At 40.3% G+C, this 23,386-nt stretch overlaps 1 protein-coding gene across 1 annotated transcript in view; it reads right to left on the reverse strand.

Moving 5' to 3' along the window:
* The window catches only part of LOC308661727 (zinc finger protein 24-like), a 765,670-nt gene that overhangs the window by 123,528 nt on the left and 618,756 nt on the right, over positions 1-23,386 (reverse strand). The window lies entirely within an intron of this gene.

Below are 23,386 nucleotides of genomic sequence, written 5' to 3' on the forward strand. Positions count from 1 at the left end.
CCATTTCACTAGGGACAGAACTGTTACCTCAAATTATGGATATTACAGTCATCAAATAAAATACCACTTTTTCTTTCTTAAACCTTAAGACCTGGTTCTGCTAGATAACTTCAGATCCCATTGAAGGATGGTTGATGAACTAAGAGACAATCACACCTACACACACACACACACACACACACACACACACACACACACACATAAATATACATATATTTAAAATCCAATAAAGCTACTGATCTCCAGGATAGAGAAAAAAACCTTTTTAATCACTGAGCTTTTGTCAATCCACTGTTGACGTCATCAAAGTAAGAGCTAGTGGCTGGAAGAACCTGATTTTATAGCCGTATTTAACAATCTGGTCATAGAGCACGTAACCGGTCTACCCACCCCTCGTTCTCCCGCAGTTGGTCATATTGATCCTAGTTTTGCAGCACAGGCCAGTATCTGCTTCAGTCTTGATGTTTTCCCTCCCCCCGTCCACCCTGCCTGTTGATCACCTCTATTCTGGAGAGCACAACTGTTGGGTGGCATTGCCAGATCCCTCCCATTATTGTCCCATCTAGCCATGCCGTCAATCTGCCGCACAGCCAGTTCATTGATGATCCTCCCGCCATAGACCTCGTCTCAGTCGTGTTGGTCTGCTGTCTTTCTTTTAGTCCTATGGTGGGTTCTGAAGGTGCTTCCCTCCCCCTGCTCATTGTGACACTCTGCCGCTCAATGGCCTAACTCTTTCGTGTTCTTACTCATGCAGGGAGGAGGTGATAAACAATTTGCCCACTCCAATTCTCTGCTCAGTTGTTCAGTTGTCTTCTCAATGTTTGATATGCTGATAGCAGCTCCACATGTCGATTGATCAAATATCGGTCTGATAGCCAAGCTTTCTTTAATAAGCGGCCACCTTTTGCTATGGTCTTCCCAGTTGCAATGTATGGCTGTGAAAGTTGGACCATAAGACCATAAGAAAGGCTGAGCAGCAAAGAATTGAGGCCTTTGAACTATGGTGCTGGAGAAGACTCCTGTGAGTCCCTTGGACTGCAAGACAATCAAACCGGTCAGTCCTAGAGGAGATCAACCCTGACTGCTCTTTAGAAGGCCAGATCCTGAAGCTAAAACTCAAATACTTTGGCCACCTAATGAGAAGGAAGGACTCACTGGAGAAGAGCCTAATTCTGGGAAAGATTGAGGGCAAGAGAAGAAGGGGACAACAGAGAATGAGGTGGCTGGATGGAGTCACTGAAGCAGTAGGCGTGAGCTTAAATGGTCTCCAGAAGATGGTAGAGGACAGGAAGGCAAATGTGACAAATCTTATTGCCTGTTTCAGAATAGCAATCCAAACAATTTACACAAATATGAGCTGTCACTGTTGTGACTACAGCCTGTGGATGGCCTTGGGTTAGGCTGAAACAGGCAATAAGATTTGTCCTGTGTTTGGGGCCTAGCAAGGTATTCTAAAATACTTAACAAACACTTAACACATATCTCCCTTGCCTCTCAGCTAACAAATCGAGAAAGAGCCTGTGGCCTAGAGGTTAGAACAATTGCCTAATGTGCAATCGGCCCAGGTTCGAATCTCAGAAGGCAAAAATCTCCAGTGTTCTTCACTGGCCCTCTTCAAAATTTGGAGCCACAACTTTGAGTTTTCCCTTTGGGCACCTCCTATTGACTCATTCAGAGTTCAGATGGTTTTCTTCCTTGCAATTATCCAAATTATAGTGATTTGTGATGTCTAGATTAGGACCCTGGAGATGTTTGTGCAAACTTTCAAAAAAAATTACACAAAGAAATCAGAAATCACAGGCAAAGTTGAGAGGAGTCTATATCAGAAATACTAGATGCATAAATGACTCTGGAGACAGAAAGTGAATCTGGGGCTGATTTCAGGATAGGTAGGTGCTGTGTTTACGTCTCTTGGCTGGGCTCTGACTGCATCTGAAGCCACCTTCCTGGAAGAGGTTCTGGTTTCTTCATCTCAGACTTGGTTAAAAAGAACCACAGAAAAGGCTCAAATCATGTTGCTACTGCTTCAGCTTATTCTGCTTCTGTGGCCGAGGGGAGCCTCTGGGATACACAAAGCCAAATGTCTCCTGACTCTGGAGCAGGGTGAAGTGGACCCAGACAATCACTACAAATCAGGAGATTATTTCATTAGCGGCATAATCTCTGCAAGGGACACGAGGTTTGAATCATTAAGCTTTGACACAAGTCCTTCATTAAAGTTCCTTGAGTAAGTCCTGCATTTCATTGGAGCCACTCCATTTTCAATGAATGTCTACAGTTCTAGTTCTCTGGAAACACAAGGGGCTCTCTCCTTGATGGTGCTCCTTTTGCTAAGTTACTTTCTGATTCTGCCTTCTGTTGCACACTGCAGGTGACAAAGATCCAATCCAATCACAATGTTTGCCCCATTCCATTTTCTTTCTCTCCTCTGAGCAGAGCTAAAGTGTAAACACAGAGGTCCTTTCTCTTCTACCTCAATTCTCACCCAGAAAGAGGAAATAATTCATCAAATATGGGATAAAATGCTTGAAGACCAATATAGGAAATTGAAGTGATGCTAGTGTAAACAATAGAATTGTTCCTAAAACTAGCATGGCATCCAACATTTTCTATTGTTTTTATTTCCAACCTCCCCTGGTAATATTTTGGTTGTTTGCAAATTGTTTGGAAGAACAATTGTGATGAGTGAATGAAAAGGACAATATTTTCATGGAACAAAGTTGTCCATTATTTTCATATCTCTTTTCCTGTACCTGCAGACCATCATCCAGGCATTATTGGAAATTTCTGCCCTTCCTTTTTGCCACTGAGGAGATTGACAAGAATGGCCATCTCTTGCCTAACATCACTCTGGGTTACAATGTTTATCAAATTTTCTTCAAGGTAGAAATGACTTCAGATCCTTTGCTAGACTTGCTTTCAGATGGGGAGGCCAATGTTCCCAACTACAGGTGTGGTCGGCAGAGAAACACAGTGGCTGTTCTGGAAGGGGCTGAGACTGGCATCTCCATCCAGATTTCAACCATGCTCGGCACCTACAAAATCCCTCAGGTATGTCTTACTTGAATCAAACATCCTCTGCCGTAAATGACAAGCAGGTTTTATTAAGGAAATTGGAGGAATTGCATTTTGCTTGTTACATTCAAAAGAACATCATCTTCAATTCAATCTTAAATCAAGGAGAGAATCAACCTAGGACTAAGGAGAAATTTCCTGACAGTTAGAACAATTAATCAGTGGAACCATTTACCTCCAGAAGTTGTGGAACACTGGAGGTTTTTATGAAGAGATTGGACAACCATTTTTCTGAAATGTTACAGAGTTTCCTTCTTGAGCAGGAAGTTGGACTAGAAGACCTCCAAGGTCCTTTTCAACTCTGTTGTTCTCAGGGCATTTTTTCTCATAGAACACTCAGAACGGAGTTTCAGCACCTTTTTTGGATGGAACCTTGTAGGGTAGGCAAGGCGGGTTGTATGACATGTGAGTTCCGGCACCTTTTTCTTTTACAAAAAAAGCACTGGTTGTTCTGTTAATTCTTTTCAGATCAGTTACAGTTTGGCTTCCCAGATTCTGCGGGATAAAACTCAGTTTCCTTTCTTCTACCCAATGCTCCCTGCTGAAGGAATCCAGTACCCAGGGATGGTCAAGCTGCTCCTCTATTTCAAGTGGACCATGGTTGGTCTTGTTGCTCCAGAAACTGACCAGGGAGAAAGGTTCATGAGGACGTTGTCTTCTCTGATGTTAAGGAATGGCATTTGTGCAGTTATCTACCAAAGCTTTCCACTAAATCTGTATCGGCTAGTTTTAAGACTTGATAAATATTATAAGTGGAGAGAAGTCAATGTCGCTGTTTATGGTTCAGAGATAATTTCCTTCCAGGTAGGAATTAGGATTCTACAAACAATACTTCAACATTTTCAGGGACCTATTGTAGAGAAAGTCTGGATCACCACAGCACACTGGGATCTCAGTCTCGAGTTGTTTACCAGCATTTCCTTTAAATACATTGGTGGCATTTTTTCCTTCCTGATACAGAAAAGGAAATGGGCAAACTATGATGCTTTTAGTCTCTTCGTTGACTCAGTATTTAACTTTTCAAAGAAAACCTTTACGTGTTCGTCCACTAAGGATGCCTTTTCGGTGAAAGTCTGGAGACGGTGCAGACAGAGAGAAGAAGTGGTGGCTGTGAGGGAAGAGGAGATTGATCGGATCCTGGCTATGGACAGTTACCTGACTTACAGCACCATCTGGGCTGTGGGAAGGGCCTTACATTCAGCTCATATCTCCACATTCAAGAGATCAGTGAGGAACAGAGGCATGAAGCTAGAAGCCCCAGGGCTGACGGGTTGGCAGGTATGTCTTTCCCATCAGGCATGTACTGACTCTTCTGCAAATGGGAATCAGTTTTGTAAGTGGATGCCTTGGTTACATATTCTGAAAAATTAAATTATCCTGAAACTCTAAAGCAACCCAGTTGCAATCTATCTTTCCCTTCTATTTCTTTTCCGTTCCCCGTCCCCATGCAATAGTTTTGTCACCTTCCAGCTCAAGTATCCAAATAAAAGTCCGAGATTATTTTCATTTCTTGAAAAGCTTACTGTTTATTGAATACATGGCCTGGTAAAGGTAAAACCCCAAGGCATCAGGCTATAGCATATAACAATGACTTTCCCCAGATGCCATGTAGCTCTTGTAAACATGTTCTCTTTGATATGGAACCAGTCTTCTATCTTCTTCACACCTGCTAGAATGTTCTTGAAAGGCTTCCATACTGCCCATTCGAGAACAACGCCTTCACCCCACCCTTATTCTAATTGCAGGATGAAAACAGAGAAGGACATAGCTGCCAAATTTTCACCCCGATAAAATTTCCTCTTTTTATTTTTTTTTCAAAGATAATACTTTGATTATTTTATTTCAATTTTTAAAATCAAATTTTATAATATAAACTACAAATAAAAGTAAAGATAGGGAGATGGGGAAGGAAAAATGGAAGAAAGAAAAGTCCGGGACAGGAAGAAAAAGATTATTATTTTTTTTAACTTCCAACTTTATTCAGTGTGGTAGAATAAAAATAGTAAAGTACAGACTCAACTTTTTACTTTTGCACACTTAATATACTTGCCATTTCTGTAACAACTGACTTATGTAAGCAGCAAATCCCAAAGCAAAACGTTCATTGTTTTCTCTTGACCACAAAGTCTAGAAGCAGTTTCCAAATAGAAACAAATGTAAATGTATTTTTTTTTATTTAATTAAAGCAGTTAATTTGGCCTATCTCTGCAAGATCCGTCAGTTTTTCCATCCATTCTTTTACTGTGGTGATTAATATTTATTTATATTTTTGTTCATAAAGAATTCTTTCTGCAATCAACACACACATATATATAGTAACAAAGTTCCAAGTTTTTTTTAAATTTCCTTGTCCAGAAGTCCTAAAAGAAAAGTCTCTAGTTTCTGTTTTATATTCATGTTAACAATATTCTGCATTAAAATCTGAATTTGACCCCTTTATCAGAAGATAAAAACTTCCTTACAGTTGCATTTCAAACATACATTATTCTCCAAAACACCTGAAGGCAGGACAAGAAGCAATGGGTGGGAACTGACCAAGGAGAGAAGCAAGCTAGAACTGGAAGTTAGAAGAATTAATCAGTGGAACAACTTACCTCCAGAAGTTGTGGATGCTGGAGGTTTTCAAGAAAAGATTGGACAACCATTTGTCTGAAATTGTATAGGGTTTACTGCTTGAGCAGGGGGTTGAACCAGAAGACCTCCAATTTCCCTCCCAACTCTTATTCTGTTATTCAAACATTTGAAATACCTCTATACAATTTTGAAAATTTGTCAGGTGTTAAATACTAATGATACATTGTTTAACAAAAGTTCTCTTTTAAATTAAAACACAGGAAGGTAGGAAATGTAGAGCTACCTCAGAAACATGAGCACATGTTGAAACTCCTGTCTTTCACTATCATAGATCTGATCTTCATCTTTAAGCATGATCTTTGCAGCTGTTATTATTCTTATGTTTATTGATACACTCCTAACCAAGTTTGGAACTGAAAATAGAATCTGGGGGGGGGGGTTTGAAAGAGAGAGAGAGAAATGTTCTGATCCCTCCCAATGTAGACCCAAAGTTCTACTTCCAGCTTAGCTATTAAAGTTGGCTTGGTGACCTAGGCCCAGTCACTCTCTCTCAGCCCAACTCTCTCTCAGGGTTGTTTTTCTGGGAAAAAATAGGAGAAGGAAGGTGTATTGCATATATTCGCCACCTTGAGTTATTTGTACAAGGAATAAAGGCAGGATACGAACAAAACAAACAAACAAACACTTCTGATGTCGTTTCTAAACTCTCTCTTTTCCTTCTCTTTCCAGCTTCACCCTTTCCTTCAAATCCCTCAGTTTCACAATAATTCCATAGATGGGGTATATTTGGATGAGAATGGAGAACTGACAGCTGACCTGGACATTGTGAACTGGGTTGTTTTCCCAAACAAATCTGTCAAGAGAACGAGAACTGGAAGTCTAGAAAAAGAGACAACCCAGGATTTTAAAGTTACCATTGATCAGAGGAACGTTGGACAGGTAGAAATGCTGACAATCTATGACTAATATTTATTTAATTATACTAAATGTGGCAAAAACAGGACTACAGGTTTGGGGTGGGTAGGTGTTTTCTTTCATTGCTTTTGAGTATTCACGTCAGCTGATCAAGTTCTCAACAGTGCAAATATAATCTTTATGAAATATTCAGTTGGTCATGGAAAATAAAAGCTTTAATTTGCATGAAATAGAGATAGATAGAGATAGAGAGATTAAATCCATTGATTATCTGGGTGTACTTCCTTTCATTCCTCAGAGCCTACCAACTTCTAGGTGTGTGGAAAGCTGTCATCCTGGATTTATGAAGGTGGTTTTGGAAGGGAAACCCATCTGTTGCTACAATTGTGTTCCTTGTCCAGAAGGAACCATCTCCATCATGGAAGGTTAGCGATACCAGAGAAAAGAGGAATATTTGGGGGAAGACCATGGTCTGTGACTTTTTCATGAAAGCATGTTTTCACAGGGGTTTTTAAACTTGACTTTTAAAAATAATTTCTTTTAATGTGTATAATTTATAGGGAGTTACAAGAAATAGTCTGGTGATTTAAATATGGAGCAGGCTATTAAAAGCAGGAGATTAATCAAGAATTGGGATTAGAAGAGAAATGGCATTTCTTTATCTTCATCTTACAGTATTTATTGGTGAACCTCTAGTATTTTTTCTTGGTGTCTTTGCAGAAATGGAGAACTTCTGATGCTCTCATCTCCTCTTCCTTTCCTCTCCTCTCCTCTCCTTTTCCTTCCCTCCTCTCCTCTCCTCTCCTCTCCTCTCCTCTCCTGTCCTCTTCCTTCACTCCTCTCCTCTCTTCTCCTGCCCTCCCCTCCTCCCTCCTCCTCTCCTCTCCTCTCCTCTCCTCCTTTCCTTGATCCACTAATGCATGTGTCAATGCTGCTAACATCGAATGTTATTGCTTGACAAGAGATGAAGAAGTAGCCTTTTCATATGTTAAACTTGTGTATTGCTTTAAGAGATTTAGTTTAAGGTTGGGAGGGGGGACAAGTAGGATTGCACCTTCAAGGCCATCTCTAACTAAATAAGATAAGACCTTGGCAGGTTTTTTAACGGAAGGGAAACTGATTCTTTAAATTAATTGGAGAATATGATTAATGACAAAATTAGAAAGGTGGAGAATTGTGTTTTAATATATTGTGCAAGGGGTGGAGATTTCAGATTCCAGGTTCCTTCGAGCAAGCATTTGTCGGTGTATTAGGCTAATAAAGGACTTTTAAGGTAAACAATGCCTCAGAATCACTTGAAAAGCCCATACGTTGGAAACTTGACAGCATGAGTAAAATCCTGGATTTCTTTTATTAACAGGTCCAGCCACAATTCCAGCAATGATTTATTCCTTCCCTCCTTCCTTCCTCACTCACTTTCAACCCTCCCTTCCCCTCCTTCCTTCTTTCCTTCCTTCCTTCCTTCCTGTTCCTTGATGAAAAATGGTAGACATTCTCTGTCATATTCCGGCTGAATAAGCCCAACCAAGCAAAACACTAGAGACACAATGAACCCCAATGTTCACTTTATTAGGCAGAAACAACTCGGCAAGTTTTGAAAAAAAGCTAACTCTGAAGTAATGGCAGGAAACAGATAGTTAAAAGAGTAAAGCTTTCCCTGCCATCTCTGACAGTTCAGGTCACATTGTTCTGTGGGAAGAATCCAGAGAAAGAAACATGTGGGGGAATATTAAAAAGGCAGAATACTCAGCAGAGGCCAAGTTTTAGAAATCCAAATTCAATAATCCTTTCAGAAAACCAAGAGCTGAATTTATTGTGAAATACCTTTCTTCTTAAAAGATTTCCTTATTTCTTCTTCTGCTTGAATTAGTCTGGTACAAAAATTCCCAACAAGTGTCTGTCCATGGGTCATTGGTGGCAGGGCTGTGAAATGTTTTGGATTTCACCTTTAAAACGTGGCAATTGTCCTTCTGCATTATACTATTTATACTTGCTAAGCATTTCTGCATACTTCCTTTATCCCCACACATTCATCCATATCATCACTAGTTTCATTCCAGCTATGCATCTGATGGAAGTATCTGCTTTATGATAGATATTAATCTTGCTCTTTTTCAGATGCTGAACAATGCACAAAATGTCCAGCAGATCAGCATCCAAGCCTCAGCCAAGATGATTGCATACCTAAGATGGAAACTTTCCTATCCTACCAAGAAATGTTGGGGATCATGCTAGCTTCCCTTGCCTTGTTCTTGTCTTTGGCAACCATTTTTGTCTTTGGAATATTCATTAAATTTCAAGAAACTCCCTTGGTCAAAGCCAGCAATCGTGATCTCTCCTACATCCTCCTCATCTCCCTCCTGTTTTCATTCTTGACCTCATTCTTATTCATTGGTCAACCAAAAGTAACCACTTGCCTTGTCCAACAAACAGCATTCAGCAACATTTTTACAGTTGCCATTTCTACTGTCTTGGCCAAAACCGTCATGGTGGTGTTAGCCTTCTTGGCCACAAAACCAGGGAATAATGTACAGAGATGGCTAGGGAAAAGCATGGCCAATTCTATTATCCTTTTTTGCTCTGGAGTCCAAGTTGTCCTTTGCAGCATTTGGTTGGGCACCTCTCCCCCATTCCTTGAGTTGGATATGTATTCAGAATCTGCTGAGGTCATCCTTCAATGTAATGAAGGCTCTGTTTCCATGTTCTATCTTGCCCTTGGCTATATGGGCTTCCTGGCTGTCATCTGCTTCACCATGGCCTTCTTGGCCAGGAATCTACCTGGGGCCTTCAACGAAGCCAAGTTGATCACCTTCAGCATGATGGTCTTCTGTAGCGTTTGGATATCCTTTGTACCCACCTACCTGAGCACCAAGGGGAAGTATATGGTAGCTGTGCAGGTCTTCTCCATGTTGGCTTCCAGTGCTAGCCTGTTACTATTAATTTTTCTCCCCAAATGTTACATTATTTTCCTAAGGCCAAACCTGAATACAAAAGAACATGTGATGTCAAAATAAAATAGTAGCTTAAATTTGGTTTATGTGGCTCCCAGAAATGTGAATTAATAATTGTAACAAATGGTTTTTGATACTTTAATGTTTTTCAATAAAATAAAAACCACACTAATGAATTATTCCTTTAAGTAATAGAAATGGACTCCCAGTTAAAATAAATGCCTTTTCCCCTTTCTTTTTGATGTTTTTTTATTTTTATAATACAATTTATTAGTTTATTAAAATATAAAATACAAAGAGAAATTTTAAAAAGTAATAGAAAATTGGAGAGGGGGGAAGAGAAAATATCTTGTATAGAGGGAAAAGGAAAGAAAAAGACTTCAACTTCCAACTTTCTTTAGCACAGTAGAAAATAACATTACCTCAACTTTTCACTTTTACATAACTGCAGTGCTTTTTTTCTAAAAAAAAAAAAAGGTGCTGGAGCTCTCATCTTGGCGGGCGCAGGAGGTGGGGGGGCGGGAGGGCGGTGCTGCTGCAGTCACAGGTGCGAAGGGTGTTGGCGGCAGGCTCCCCTCCCTGGGGGCCGGAGCTGGCGCGGCTAGTTTATTTAGTTATATTTAGTTATATAGCAGCAGAGCCTACTCTATATGGCGGGGCTGCGCAATGCGGGCAGCGGAGGCGGTGCGGGCCAGGCAATGTTTTTAAAACGTTTTATGATTTTAAAAATATATTTTTTCTATTGTAAGTTTCCCCAAACCTCGCCATGTGGATTGCATACAAATATTATATAATTGGTAAATAAAGGTAGAACATACATTAAATATACATCAAATGATAATATGCTTCCCTACAAAGTCAATTCTTGCTCAATGACAGAGCAAGGAGTTAACTCAGAAAGCCAAAAGGAAAATCTAGAAGAGGTCTGTGCAGCTCTTCAACATCTTCATCAACAATTTGGATGAGGGGATAGACGGGGAACTCATTAAATTTGCAGACAACACCAAGCTGGCAGGAATAGCCAATACTCCAGAAGATAGGCTTAAGATACAGGAGGATTTGGACAGACTCGAACACTGGGTACTATCTAACAAAATGAAATTCAATTGTGAAAAAGTAAGGTTCTACATTTAGGCAGGAAAAATCAAATGCACAGGTATAGTATAGGTGGTACCTTGCTCAATAGTAGTAACTGTGAGAGAGATCTCGGAGTCCTAGTGGACAATCACTTAAATATGAGCCAGCAGTGTGCTGCAGCTGCCAAAAAAGCCAACACAGTGCTAGGCTGCATTAACAGAGGGATAGAATCAAGATCACGTGAAGTACTAATACCACTTTACAATGCCTTGGTAAGGCCACACCTGGAATACTGCATCTAGTTTTGGTCACCATGATCTAAAAAAGATGTTGAGACTCTAGAAAGAGTACAGAGAAGAGCAACAAAGATGATTGGGGGACTGGAGGCTAAAACATATAGGGAACGGTTGCTGGAATTGGGTATGTGTAGTTTAATGAAGAGAAGGTTGAGGGGTGACATGATAGCAGTGTTCCAATATCTCAGGGGCTGCCACAAAGAAGAGGGAGTCAAGCTATTCTCCAAAGCACCTGAAAGCAGGACAAGAAGCAACGGATGGAAACTAGTCAAGGAGAGAAGCAACCTAGAACTAAGGAGAAACTTCCTGACAGAACAACTAACCAGTGGAACAACCTGCCTCCAGAAGTGGTGAATGCTCCAACACTGGAAGTTTTTAAGAAGGGACTGGCCAGCCATTTGTCTGAAATGGTATAGGGTTTCCTGCCTAAGCAGGGGATTGGACTAGATGAGCTCCTAGGTCCCTTCCAACTTCTTCTTCTTCTTCTTCTTCTTCTTCTTCTTCTTCTTCTTCTTCTTCTTCTTCTTCTTCTTCTTCTTCTTCTTCTTCTTCTTCTTCTTCTTCTTCTTCTTCTTATTATTATTATTATTATTATTATTATTATTATTATTATTATTATTATTATTATTATTATTATTATTATTATTATTATTATTATTATTATGATTATGATTATGATTATTATTATTATTATGATTATGATTATGATTATGATTATGATTATGATTATGATTATGATTATTAACTTGTAGTAAGGAAAGGCCCACACTGATAAATTAAAAATCTTTGTGGTCTGCAAAGGAATGCTGGTGGGCTAATCAATGATTTGGTGACTAGAGGAGCATCTACAGTGTTGGAGCTTGTGGTCATGGTAAGCCATGGAGGCACTAGGCAACATGACTTTCAGGGCAGTGGTGGTGATTTTATTACTTTAAAAAAAAGTCTGTGCTCTGTCCAAGGGTGCTTGGTAGGCTGCATGTACAGGCCTGGTCTAGAATTTATTTTGGAGCATTCAACTATCTAGAGCAGGCATGTCAAGCTCATTTTGTTTGAGGCAACTTTTTATAAAAGAATTGCCATTAATTTGTTTTAATAAAATAATTTAAATCAATTTTTCACTTGATTTCAAATTAAATGAATGAGATTTTTTTTAGTACAATTGCCAAATGCAATAAACTGGTTTTAGGTCTATGTTACTGGAAGGAAAAGGCAATCCCTGTTGTGTTACTGATCCCAGAGAAACATTTGCATGTATGCAGGTATCCTTAGGGTGCCATAATTATGGATGAGAAATATTGGTTGCAAAGATGGCATTTCTGGATGTAATACAGATATTTTGGACTTATTTTTGTTTCTTTGCATGTTTGATATTTTGAAAAAGGCATACTGTATGCTACTGACTACGCTGATGCAAATATGTAACATGATCACTGCTTGTCCAAAATTTTACTATACATATAATACCCCCAGAAATTATTTTAGCCTTTTTAATAAATGTTGTTATTGATGTTAAGCTCACCAGGGAAAACATCATATATTGTTATGTATATACTAGGTTAATTATTTAAAGACTGAAGTGCAACATAACTAGATTCTAAATAATCTATTTTTCAAAACACACAACAGTCCAAACAGTAAAAGTAAAGTCCAAATTAAGAATATTTCATTCTTAAGAATTGTTTAGATTCAAAATAGTTTTCAAGAGTGTACAAAAGATACTATTTTTTTTCTAGAATCAGCTAAATTAGACATATTACATTGAGAAAAATGTTTCTCATTTCTTTCCTGTTACCTTTGATTTCATTGCAGAGATGTTAACATAAGAAATAGATTATTTTGTTATCTAATTTTACCTTCCAAAAGACAGAAGCAGATGAAACATGTGAGGTTCTTTCCTGTTGGCTTTTCTGAATTAGCTGTTTTAGATTCTAAAAGTTTAGTTCCTAAAGAAGTAATCCTGTAAATAATTTCAATGTCCTCCTCTAGTGCAGGCTCTTTTATGACTCAAGGACTTCAACTCCCAGAATTCCTGAGCCAGCATGGCTCAGCTTGGAAACCTCTCCCTTTCCCCTCAACATGGCTGGCTCAGGATTTCTGGGAGTTGAAGTCCAAGAGTCATAAAAATGAGCCAAGATTACTAGCCCTGCAATAGGCTTTGTTGTTGTTGTTAGTTGCAAAGTCGTGTCCGACCCATCGCAACCCTATGGACAACATTCCTCCAGGCCTTCCTGTCCTCTACCATCTTCTGGAGTCCATTTAAGTTCACGCCTACTGCGTCAGTAACTCCATCCAGCCACCTCATTCTCTGTCGTCCCCTTCTTCTATTGCCCTCAATCTTTCCCAGCATTAGGCTTTTCTCCAGTGAGTCCTTCCTTCTCATTAGGTGGCCAAAGTATTTGAGTTTTAGCTTCAGGATCTGGCCTTCTAAAGAGCAGTCAGGGTTGATCTCCTCTAGGACCGACTGGTTTGATCTCCTTGCAGTCCAAGGGACTTGCAGGGGTCTTCACAAGCACCATAGTTCAAAGGCCTCAATTCTTTGGCGCTCAGCCTTTTTTATGGTCCAACTTTCACTGCCATACATTGCAACTGGGAAGACCATAGCCTTGACTATACGCATTTTTGCTGACAGGGCGATGTCTCTGCTTTTTAGTATGCTGTCTAGATTTGCCATGGCTTTCCTCCCCAGGAGCAAGCGTCTTTTAATTTCTTGTCTACAGTCCCCATCTGCGGTGATCTTGGAGCTCAGGAAAATAAAATCTGTCACTACCTTCATTTCTTTCCCATCTATTTGCCAGGAATTGAGAGGGCCGGATGCCATGATCTTGCTTTTCTTAATGTTAAGTTTCAAAGTTACAAGTATACAATAGTAAATAACAAAATCATTTGTAGATAGCTCAAGTTACATCAACAAGTTACATCAGTCTTGTCATCTCTTCTTTGACCACGTCCAGCTTGCCTTGATTCATGGATCTTACATTCCAGGTTCCTATGGAGAAAAAATCTTTACAGCATCGGACTTTCCTTTCACCACCAGACACATCCACAGCTGAGCGTCCTTTCAGCTTTGGCCCAGTCGCTTCATTCTTTCTGGCGCTACTAGTACTAGCCCTCTGCTCTTCCCCAGTAGCATATTGGACACCTTTTGACCTGAGGGGTCATCTTCCAGTGTCATATCATTTTGCCTCTTGGTACTGTCCATAGGATTTTCAGGGTAAAGATACTGGAGTGGGTTGCCATTTCCTTCTTCAGTGGATCACGTTTTGTCAGAACTCTCTGCTATGACCTGTCCATCTTGGGTGGCCCTGCACGGCATACCTCATACCTTGATTGAATTACACAAGCCCCTTCGCCACGACAAGGCAGTAATCTATGAAGGGGACTCCAATACTACACTTATTCTTTTTAAGGTTGAGGCTTGCTTTGTGCAGCCTTTGAAGGACAGCTCTGAGCCTCTTTGCCAGCACCTCAGTGGACTCAACGGCGATGAGCATGTCATCAAAATGGGGGCAAACCCCCGGAATGCCCTTGAGTGTTCGCACCCTAATGCCTTGAAAAATGCCACGCTGACCCCAAATTGCAGGTGTTTTACTTTAAATTCCTCCCTGTGGGTTACAATTGTCTGTTCCGCAGCTGTGGCCTTGTCAACAGGAAGCTGTTGGTAGGCCTGAGTCAAATCTAATTTTGCAAAAATTTTAGCACCTTGCAAGGATGCCAAGATGTGGCTTACTACTGGTACTGGGTATGTATGCTGTTTGAGTGCACGATTGTGCATTTGTAATCGGCACAGATTCGGACCTCCCCATTGGCTTTTAGTGGCATGACGATTGGGGTCTCCCATTCACTCGTATCTATGGGCTGAAATACCCCTTGTTCTACAAGTTTATCTAACTCAGCGTCTATCTTGTGTTTAAGAGCAAATGGCACTCTATGAGGTTTAATCCTGACCGGCACTACAGTAGGATCTAGTTTAAATGTTATTGGCGGGCCCATGTACATCCCCAGACCTGAGTTAAACACATCTGCGAATTCCTCACATACTGTCGCTAGACTCGCGACTTGTGTCTGGTTGATTCCGGTTACTTGGATGCCTAGTGCATCAAACCAAATTGAGCCCGATCAGGCTCGTTCGCTGACCCCCTACTACGACAACATCCAGGTGCCCAGAAAACCGCTTAGATTTGACGGCCAGTGTGGCCTCACCCTTGACTGCGACTCTTGCATTCTGGAACTTGGTTAGTATATTGTCAGATGGCCTCAGCTTGGCCTATCTCTTGCTGCGATTGCAGACGAAATTAAAAGTCTCAAGTGATATAAAGAATACGGCTGAGCCCGTGTCTAGCTCCATCTTGCAAGAGACCCCTTGCAGTTCCACCTGAAGTCTAAACTTCAGCTTAATAGGGTGGTGAGCTCCCATATGGCAAATGCTTATGCAGCTGGCGCAAAATCCTACGCTATACTGCCCTGGGGCCCCAGTAACTCTCCTAATTGGAATGTCCAACTGGCAATTTGATTGCCGGTCCCTCTGGTGACCTCTGCAGATGGATGCGATGTGGCCGGTCTTCCCGCAGGCCTGGCACGTGGCTGTCCAGAACCTACAGTCCATGCATTGGTGGTGGCCACCACACCCTGGGTACCTAAGGAAGGGATCTGCCTTGTAAGTTGCCCCTTGTTGCTTGTCACTGTGATGATGTTGGTCGTTGTGCCTTTGTAGCTTGTCAACTTCCATGCTGACTTTGGGGTCTTCCGCGTGTTAGGCATCCTCGTGGTGGATGGCTTCCTTGTGCTGTGCTGTTTTAATAGGCCACATGGCTCGAACGGCCTCACTGGTGGCTTCATCCACCATGATCTTTTTCAGCACATCTGGGAATGACAGAGTCTCTTTGGTGAAGAATTTTTTGCTGTAACTCTTGATTTCAGAGATCACAGACAAGCCGGTCTCGGAGCCTCTCCTCTACATCGGAGAACTGGCACAGGCATGCAGCCTGCCTGAATACTGCGATGAATTCAAATGCTGTTTCACCTTGTTGCTGAACCCTCTGTTCGAATGTGTGGAACCAAGCGATTACCGACAGCTTGGGCTGGAAATGGTCGCCGAGCTGTTTCTTCAAGTCCGCAAATGTTATGGAAGACAATCTTTCTGGGTGAGCTATATCAAATTCTTCCAGCTTTCCGACCTTTGCCATTTCTTCTGGTCTTCATGGCTGGGGCTCGACGTCTTCCTATCCTGCTCCTCCGTATGCCCAAGGACTGGTCCTCTGGGTGCGTGGTCCCTAGTGTGGCTGTGCTAAGCTGACCATAGGGGGGGAATTGCTTTTCCCACCAGGTGCACTCAGCTTCTCCCCTAGTGACTATCAGCTCTGTTGGAGGAGCAGAATCCTACCTTCGCCGCCAGTCTTATATACTGGGTTCGTTGCTTGATTGACGAGATGAGTGAGTTCAGGAAGAATCATTCTTTATTTGCTTATAGGAACTGAAATGAGAAACAGGGCTATGAATGCAGCAATTTATACCCTGGCCTCTAGGTGGCGGCCAATAGGTTTAAAGCAACTTATTGCCACCCTAGAAGCAGCCAATGGTGGTGCTGGAGACAGGTTGTCTGAGGAGCTGGGAGCCGATAGGCAGCTTCCCTGCTTAAACAACCTTCCAGCAATTAACCCCACGTGATACTCTTTAGTAAGACAAAACCCAATACATTACATTATGCATAATTTATTTTTATTTTTTGTTATGTTTATGCAGTTTATATTGGAGGTGGTTACTCAAAACCCAATACATTACATTATGCATAATGTATGCAATGAAATCTCATTTTAATGTATGCTCCTTAGTATACATTTAAAGTTACAAAAAAGTTATTATTCTGTTCTGTTCCGTTCCATTCCATTCCAACAACCTCAGACCAATGCCCTCTAAGGTGTATCTGTAATTTTTCATTAACATGCTTTTCTCCAACTTCTCCTCTGCATGTGGAGGCCCAGAAGTAGTTCAGAGTCCTCAGAGAAGTTGCTTCTTACAGTAATTATTAAATCCTGGTCTTTGAGGTGTCTCCTGATACTTCTCCAGAGATTGCCTTTGATGTAAACATCAAACTGAAGCAACATGCAAGGGATCTTGCATCAGGAAAGGATAAATGTCTTAGGTGACATTCTGTGTGGTACAAATTTGGGCACATTCAGGGACTGTGCTCTTGAATGTACCTTTCTCTCCTTTCCAGGAGAAGTTTTTTTTTATCTCTCTCTCAATCAAGAAAGTCACTCTCAGTTTCATCTTTTGAACGTGCTTTGAATTTGTTGAACTCTTGTTCTCGTTTAGAAACAGGAAGGGGATTGATTCAGCCCCATGAATTATGGACCTTCTTCTGCTTCTGCTGCTGCTGCTGCTGCTGATGTTTCAGCCAGTCTTTGGCAAGCTTAGAAAGAAATGCCTGCTGAGTTTGGAGCAGCAGGATGGAAAAAAGCAATGGAACTATTACAGGCCAGGAGACCATCTCATTAGTATAGTCTCCTCTGCCACAATAACATCGCCTATAACTGTATCTTTCAACACAGCTCCTTATAATCAATCTCTCTAGTAAGTCATTCAGCGTGATGGAGTTGTATTTCCTCCATTTGCAGTCCTAACACTCTTCTTTCAGTTACTGCTATATTGTCTAATTTCTTGAATCATTTGGATTTCCATGGCTTCTTTTAATGTTTTATTTTAAGGGACCCCAATCAAAGGATGGAGGAATCCCCTCACCCCAAGTCCAAATTATCTTCCCATCTCTGTACAATCCTGAGTTAATCACAACTGCTTATAAGCACTAAATGCTTAGAGCTCAAAGCATTGTTAGAGACCCCACACACCCACTTCACAGTCTGTTTCTGTTACTCCCCTCTGGGAGGAGGTTTTGAAGTATTTATAACATAACTACTAGATTCTGTAACAACTTTGTTCCCTATGCCATCTGTCTGCTCAGAAGATTCATTTTTCTTGCCATGTATATGTTTTCTTCTATAATCACCACCACCACCACCACCACCATCATCTGGAGGCAGGTTGTTCCACTGATTACTTGTTCTAACTGTTTCTCCTTAATTCTAGGTTGCTTTTCTCTTTGGTTAGTCTCCATCAGTTGTTTCTTGTCCTGCCTTCAGGTGCTTCAGAGAATAGCTTGACTCCCTCTTCTTTGTGGGAGCCCCTGAGATATTGGAACACTGCTATCATGTCACCCCTTGTCCTTCTCTTCATTAAACATACCCAATTCCAGCAAATGTTCCTTGTATGTTTTAGCCTCCAGTCTCCTAATCATCTTTGTTACTCTTCTCTGTACTCTTTCTAAAGTCTCAACATCTTTTTTACATCATGGTGACCAAAACTGGATACAGTATTCCAAGTGTGGCCTTAGCAAAGGCATTGTAAAATGATATTAACACTTCACGTAATCTTGATTCTATCCCTCTGTTAATGCACCTTAGCACTGTATTGGCTTTTTCTGCAGCTAAAGCACACTGCTGGCTCATATTTAAGGGATTGTCCTCTAGGACTCTAACATCCCTGTCACAGTTACTACTATTAAGCAAAGTACCACCTATACTGTAGCTGTGCATTTGGTTTTTCTTGCCTAAATGTAGAACCTTACTTTTTTTACCATTGAATGATGTCGTCTGAAAATTTGATGAGTTCCCCATCTATCCCCTCATCCAAATCATTGATGATGTTGAAGATCACTGTGCTCAGAAGACCCCTGGGATACCACACTACACATTTCCCTCCATGTAGATGCAGTTTTATTGAGGAACACATTCTGACTATGGCTGGTCAGCCAGCTACAAATTCATCTGGTGGTGATGCTGTCTAACCCACATTTATCTATCTTATCAAGTAGTAAGTTGTGGTCTACTTTATCAAATGCCGTACTGAGGTCCAAGTAAATTATATCCACAGCATTCCTCTGGTACATTAATTTTGTCACCTGGTCAAAGAATGCAATAAGATTTGTCTGGCATGATCTGTTTTTGACAAACTCATGTTGGCTTTTGGTAATGACTTTGTTTGCCCCTAGGTGTTCGCTGATTCATTGCTTGATTATCTTTTCTGAGATCTTCCTAGGTATTGAAGTCAGGCTGATAGGTCTGTAGTTTCCTGGATCCATTTTCCCCCCTTTTTTGAAGGTGGGAACTACATCAGCTCTTTTCCAGTCCTCTGGTAGTTCCCCAATGCTCTAGGATCTTTGAAAGATATAGTTCAGTGGTTCTGAGATCACATCTGCCAGTTCCTTGGGAACCTTGGGGTGTAATCCATCTGGTCCTGGTGATTTGAACTTGTATAGGCTGGACAGGTGCACACTTACATTTTCTTGCCTATCTTAACTTGTGTTTCTATTCTGTTTTTTACGGTACTGTTTTTGATAGGTTGAACTGTTTCTTCCTTTTGTGTAAATATGGATGCAAAAAATAAGTTGAGTAGTTCTGCTTTCTCCCTATTGCTTGTCACCTTCTTGCCACTTTCTCCCACTAGTGGACCAATCATTTCCTTAACTTTTTTCTTGTTTTTTACATGTTGAAAGAAGCTTTTTTTGTCATTTTTGACTTTTGTTGCAAACCAATTGTTCATTTTGATCCTTAGCTTTCCTTCTGAACTAGATTGTATTCTTTCTCTGAGTCATATATGTGTGTGTACATGGATATATGCATAATTATTTTTGTCATGTTAATGCTGTATATTGGAGATGTTTACACTTTGAGACCTTTATCCAATGAAATCTCATTTTATTGTATGCTGACTAGTGTACATTTAAAGTGACAATAATGTTATTCTTCTATTCCATTCCATTCCATTCCATTCCATTCCGTTCCATTCCATTCCATTCCATTCCATTCCGTTCCGTTCCGTTCTTTTCGTTCTGTTCTGTTCTGTTCTGTTCTATTCTATCATTAACTGGCTTATTGAAAAATTTGTAGTTGCCTCTTCCCAACCCATTTCCCTATTTTTATAACTACTCATTAATATTCAATGCCCAGTCCTAGTAGGAATAGAGGATCACCTATTTTTAGAATTGCTTTTCTGGGTCACATATGAAAACTTCACTTTGATAGTGATTCTATTTTCATGATTGAATGATTTTCAAACTTGGCTATGGCACAAATTGAAAATGAGCATTATTAAAAGTAATGATGTATTTGTGAAAATTAAATCTCCATCCCACTATCTCAAGAATCATAAAAATTAAGCAGTGATGGGTGACTATAAATTTGCTTCTTCTTTTGGACACTTGGCTTAAGACTGAATGGCCTTGTGGAGAGAAAGAGGAATAAATGAAAATATATTTTGTTGTTGTTGCTAGAGATGATATCATCATTAACATTTTTTATATTAGTTTATTTACTGATCCATCAAGAATCCTATGCTTCATTTTTCCCATTCAACAAATCAACAAGAATTCTCAGCTTTTGTACAATCTCACACTTGGCTACAATATCCACGACAATTATGTGAACACACTTGGCACTTCAGATGCCTTGCTGGACATGCTCTCTACTGGAGAAGCCAATGTTCCCAACTACAGCTGTGGAAAGAAGGACAATCTTTTGACTTTTCTTGATGGAGCTCTTGATGACATATCCATTCAGATGTCAACATTAGTGGGCACCTACAAAGTCCCACAGGTTTGTGTTTGTGTGTTTATCTGGTAAAGTGAGCAGGGTGGTGGTAGGTGGGTAATAGAGTCAATTATATCTTTTCTATGGACTTCATGAGCTGCTTTTCATCATGGCCTATGTGATCCCATGCTTAGGGATTGGGATCCGCAGTGGGGAGGAGGCCTACACATTTAATCAAGCAAGACTTGAGAAGCTGGACACAACATTACATATAGAACATTTAAGCAAGTCTCTAAAAATGACCTCCTTTATCAGAAAGTTTTGATTCTAGAAAAATATTTACAGAAAGTTTAGCAATTTTTTTTGAAAAGAAAAAAAGAGTACTTTTTCCAGCAAGATTGAAGAATTTGAAAGTACATAGTTAACTTTGTTAATCAAAATGGTGATAGTTTAATAAGATTATTATGTTCAAACAGAAATACATACTATTCCCAGAGCAAGGAAGATAAAACAGGAATGGTTAAATTGATCATCCTATTCAAAGAGGAGAATATATTTCAGTATGTTTTTCATTTGGATACCACTTCTGGATTTCTTGCTTGTTGGGGAAAAAATGAAATGTTGATTTTGTCGATTAGATTTGTCACTATAGAAATGGATAGTTATATATTAATGTGTAAAAACAAAAGGCTGAACTTGGAGTGTTTTTATCTTGTACTGTGTTCAAAAGAATCAGAAGTCAATATCTTTATTTTCCATTTTTCCCTTGTACCGCACACCTTCTCTTCCCCTCTCCTTTTCCCTCCCTTAATTTCCTATTTCTATTTTTCTTTGTGTGATATATATTAAATAAAAATTAAAATTGCAAGGTAAAAACTAAAAATGAACTGATTTGCATTTGCAGTGCTCTAGAGATTGAAGACATATACGTCTATTATCAGAATGTCAATTTTATAAGAAAAGGAAATAAACTAGTCTAATATGTTCATGAGAGCCACACTGGATGTATAAAAAGCTTACATTTTGGACTTCCTCTGACTTAAATATAATACACCAATCTTTGCTCTTTTTTCAGATCAATTTTGGAATTGTTTCAGAGGCTCTGTGTGATAAAAGACAAATCCCCTTTTTCCATCAGATGTTCCCCCAAAATGGGATCCAGTATCCAGGAATTCTCCAACTACTCCTCCATTTCAGATGGACTTTGATTGGTCTCTTTCCACCAGACACAGAGGAGGGAGAGAATTTCATGAGAACTTTCACTCCTATGCTTGTCAGAAATGGAATTTGTGCTGTTATCTCACAACAGTTCTCAATGACAAGAACGACAGAACCTCTCAGAAATGCCATCTCTAAGTGGAGACAAGTCAATGTCTTTGTTCACTTCATAGAATTTGTTTCCCTTTTGGATAGAATTCGCCATATCCATTTAACACTTGAAGGTTTGCCAGGACCCATTGAAGGGAAAGTCTGGATCACCACAATCGTGGAGAAATTAAAAGTTTCAAGGCATACACTTTACAAATATATCCATAGTATTTGGACCTTTGATTTTAAGGGGAAAAAATGGCCAAAGGATGAAGCTTTTCAGCCCAATCTTTTTAGGGATTCCAAATTCGAAGAGCATTCTTTTCATTGTTCTTTTGCAAAGCACGTTCTTTCTGTCAAGGGCCGGAGACGATGCACCCAGATAGCACCACTGGATATGCAGGAGAAGAAGAATAGTATTCAGATCCAAATTGATCACCGTTTTTACAGTGTTGTTAAGACTCTGGCCCATGTCTTGAATGCTGCATATTCCTCAACATCTAGGAGGGCAAAAAAGGAGGAGATAGAGAGATTGGAAGTTCCAAGGCTACAACCATGGCAGGTATGGGGTACTGATAAGGATCCATCAAACCTAGTTCCTACTAAGAAAAAAATCCAATGCTGATGTAGAACTTCCTTGTTCTACAAAAGACCAACAGTTTTGGCCAAGATGCAGCTAGATTTAGCTCAGAGGATTATGTTCCAAAGAGCAGGCACTCTGACAATTATATTTTGATATTAAACACTATTGTAAGTGTTTATTATAATATTATTATACATTCCTGTACTTATGGGTTTGTAATTAGTATTGTAGAATTTTATATTCATAAATTTCAAGTGAACCTGGGAGCCTTTAGTCCAGAGATGTCAAACTTGCGATGTCATGTGATGTTGCGGGATGGTTTTGCCATTGCCGGCAATGGGGTGGATGCAGCTTCCGCATGACACGTCTGGTCCACGGGCCAGCAATTTGACACCCCTGCTTTAGCCCAACTCTTTCTCACTGCAGGAATCCAATTAAAACTTTTCAGACTAATGGCTGCTCGGTCTTTGCATTTAGCTGTGGTGGCACAGTGGTAGAATGCAGTATTGAAGGCTAACTCACTGTTCACTGCCAGGTGTTCGATCCTGACCAGTTCAAGGTTGACTCAGCCTTCCACCCTTCCAAAGTTGGTAAAATGGAAACCCACATTGTTGGGGACAATGTGCGGACTCTTAGCCACTTAGAGAGGGCTGCAAAAGCACTGTGAAGTGGTATATAATTCTAGGTGCTAATGCTATTTAGGCAAATAATGAAGGGGAGACTGAACTTCTCCTGTTCACTGGCTCACCTTTAAAATTGCTTCCCTTTTGGTATGTTTCAAGTTTCTTTCAAAATTCCTGGATGTTTCAATTCTAGTTCCATCCCTTTCTGGAGAAGAATGAGTTTTGCAATCTTTCCTGGGAGAAGCTGTACTTGGACCAAAGTGGAAATGTAGCAGCAGATCTGAATATCATAAGTTGGTTGCTTTTCCTCAAGGAGGATGCCATCAAAGAGCAACTGGGGAGTTTTGAAAGACAGAGGCTTATTATCAACCAAGATGCTCTTTCACGGCTAAAGTTGCTCAAC

The sequence above is a fragment of the Vipera berus genome (genome assembly GCF_964194415.1).
Source record: "Vipera berus genome assembly, chromosome: 2".
NCBI classification, from domain to species: Eukaryota; Metazoa; Chordata; class Lepidosauria; order Squamata; family Viperidae; genus Vipera; species Vipera berus.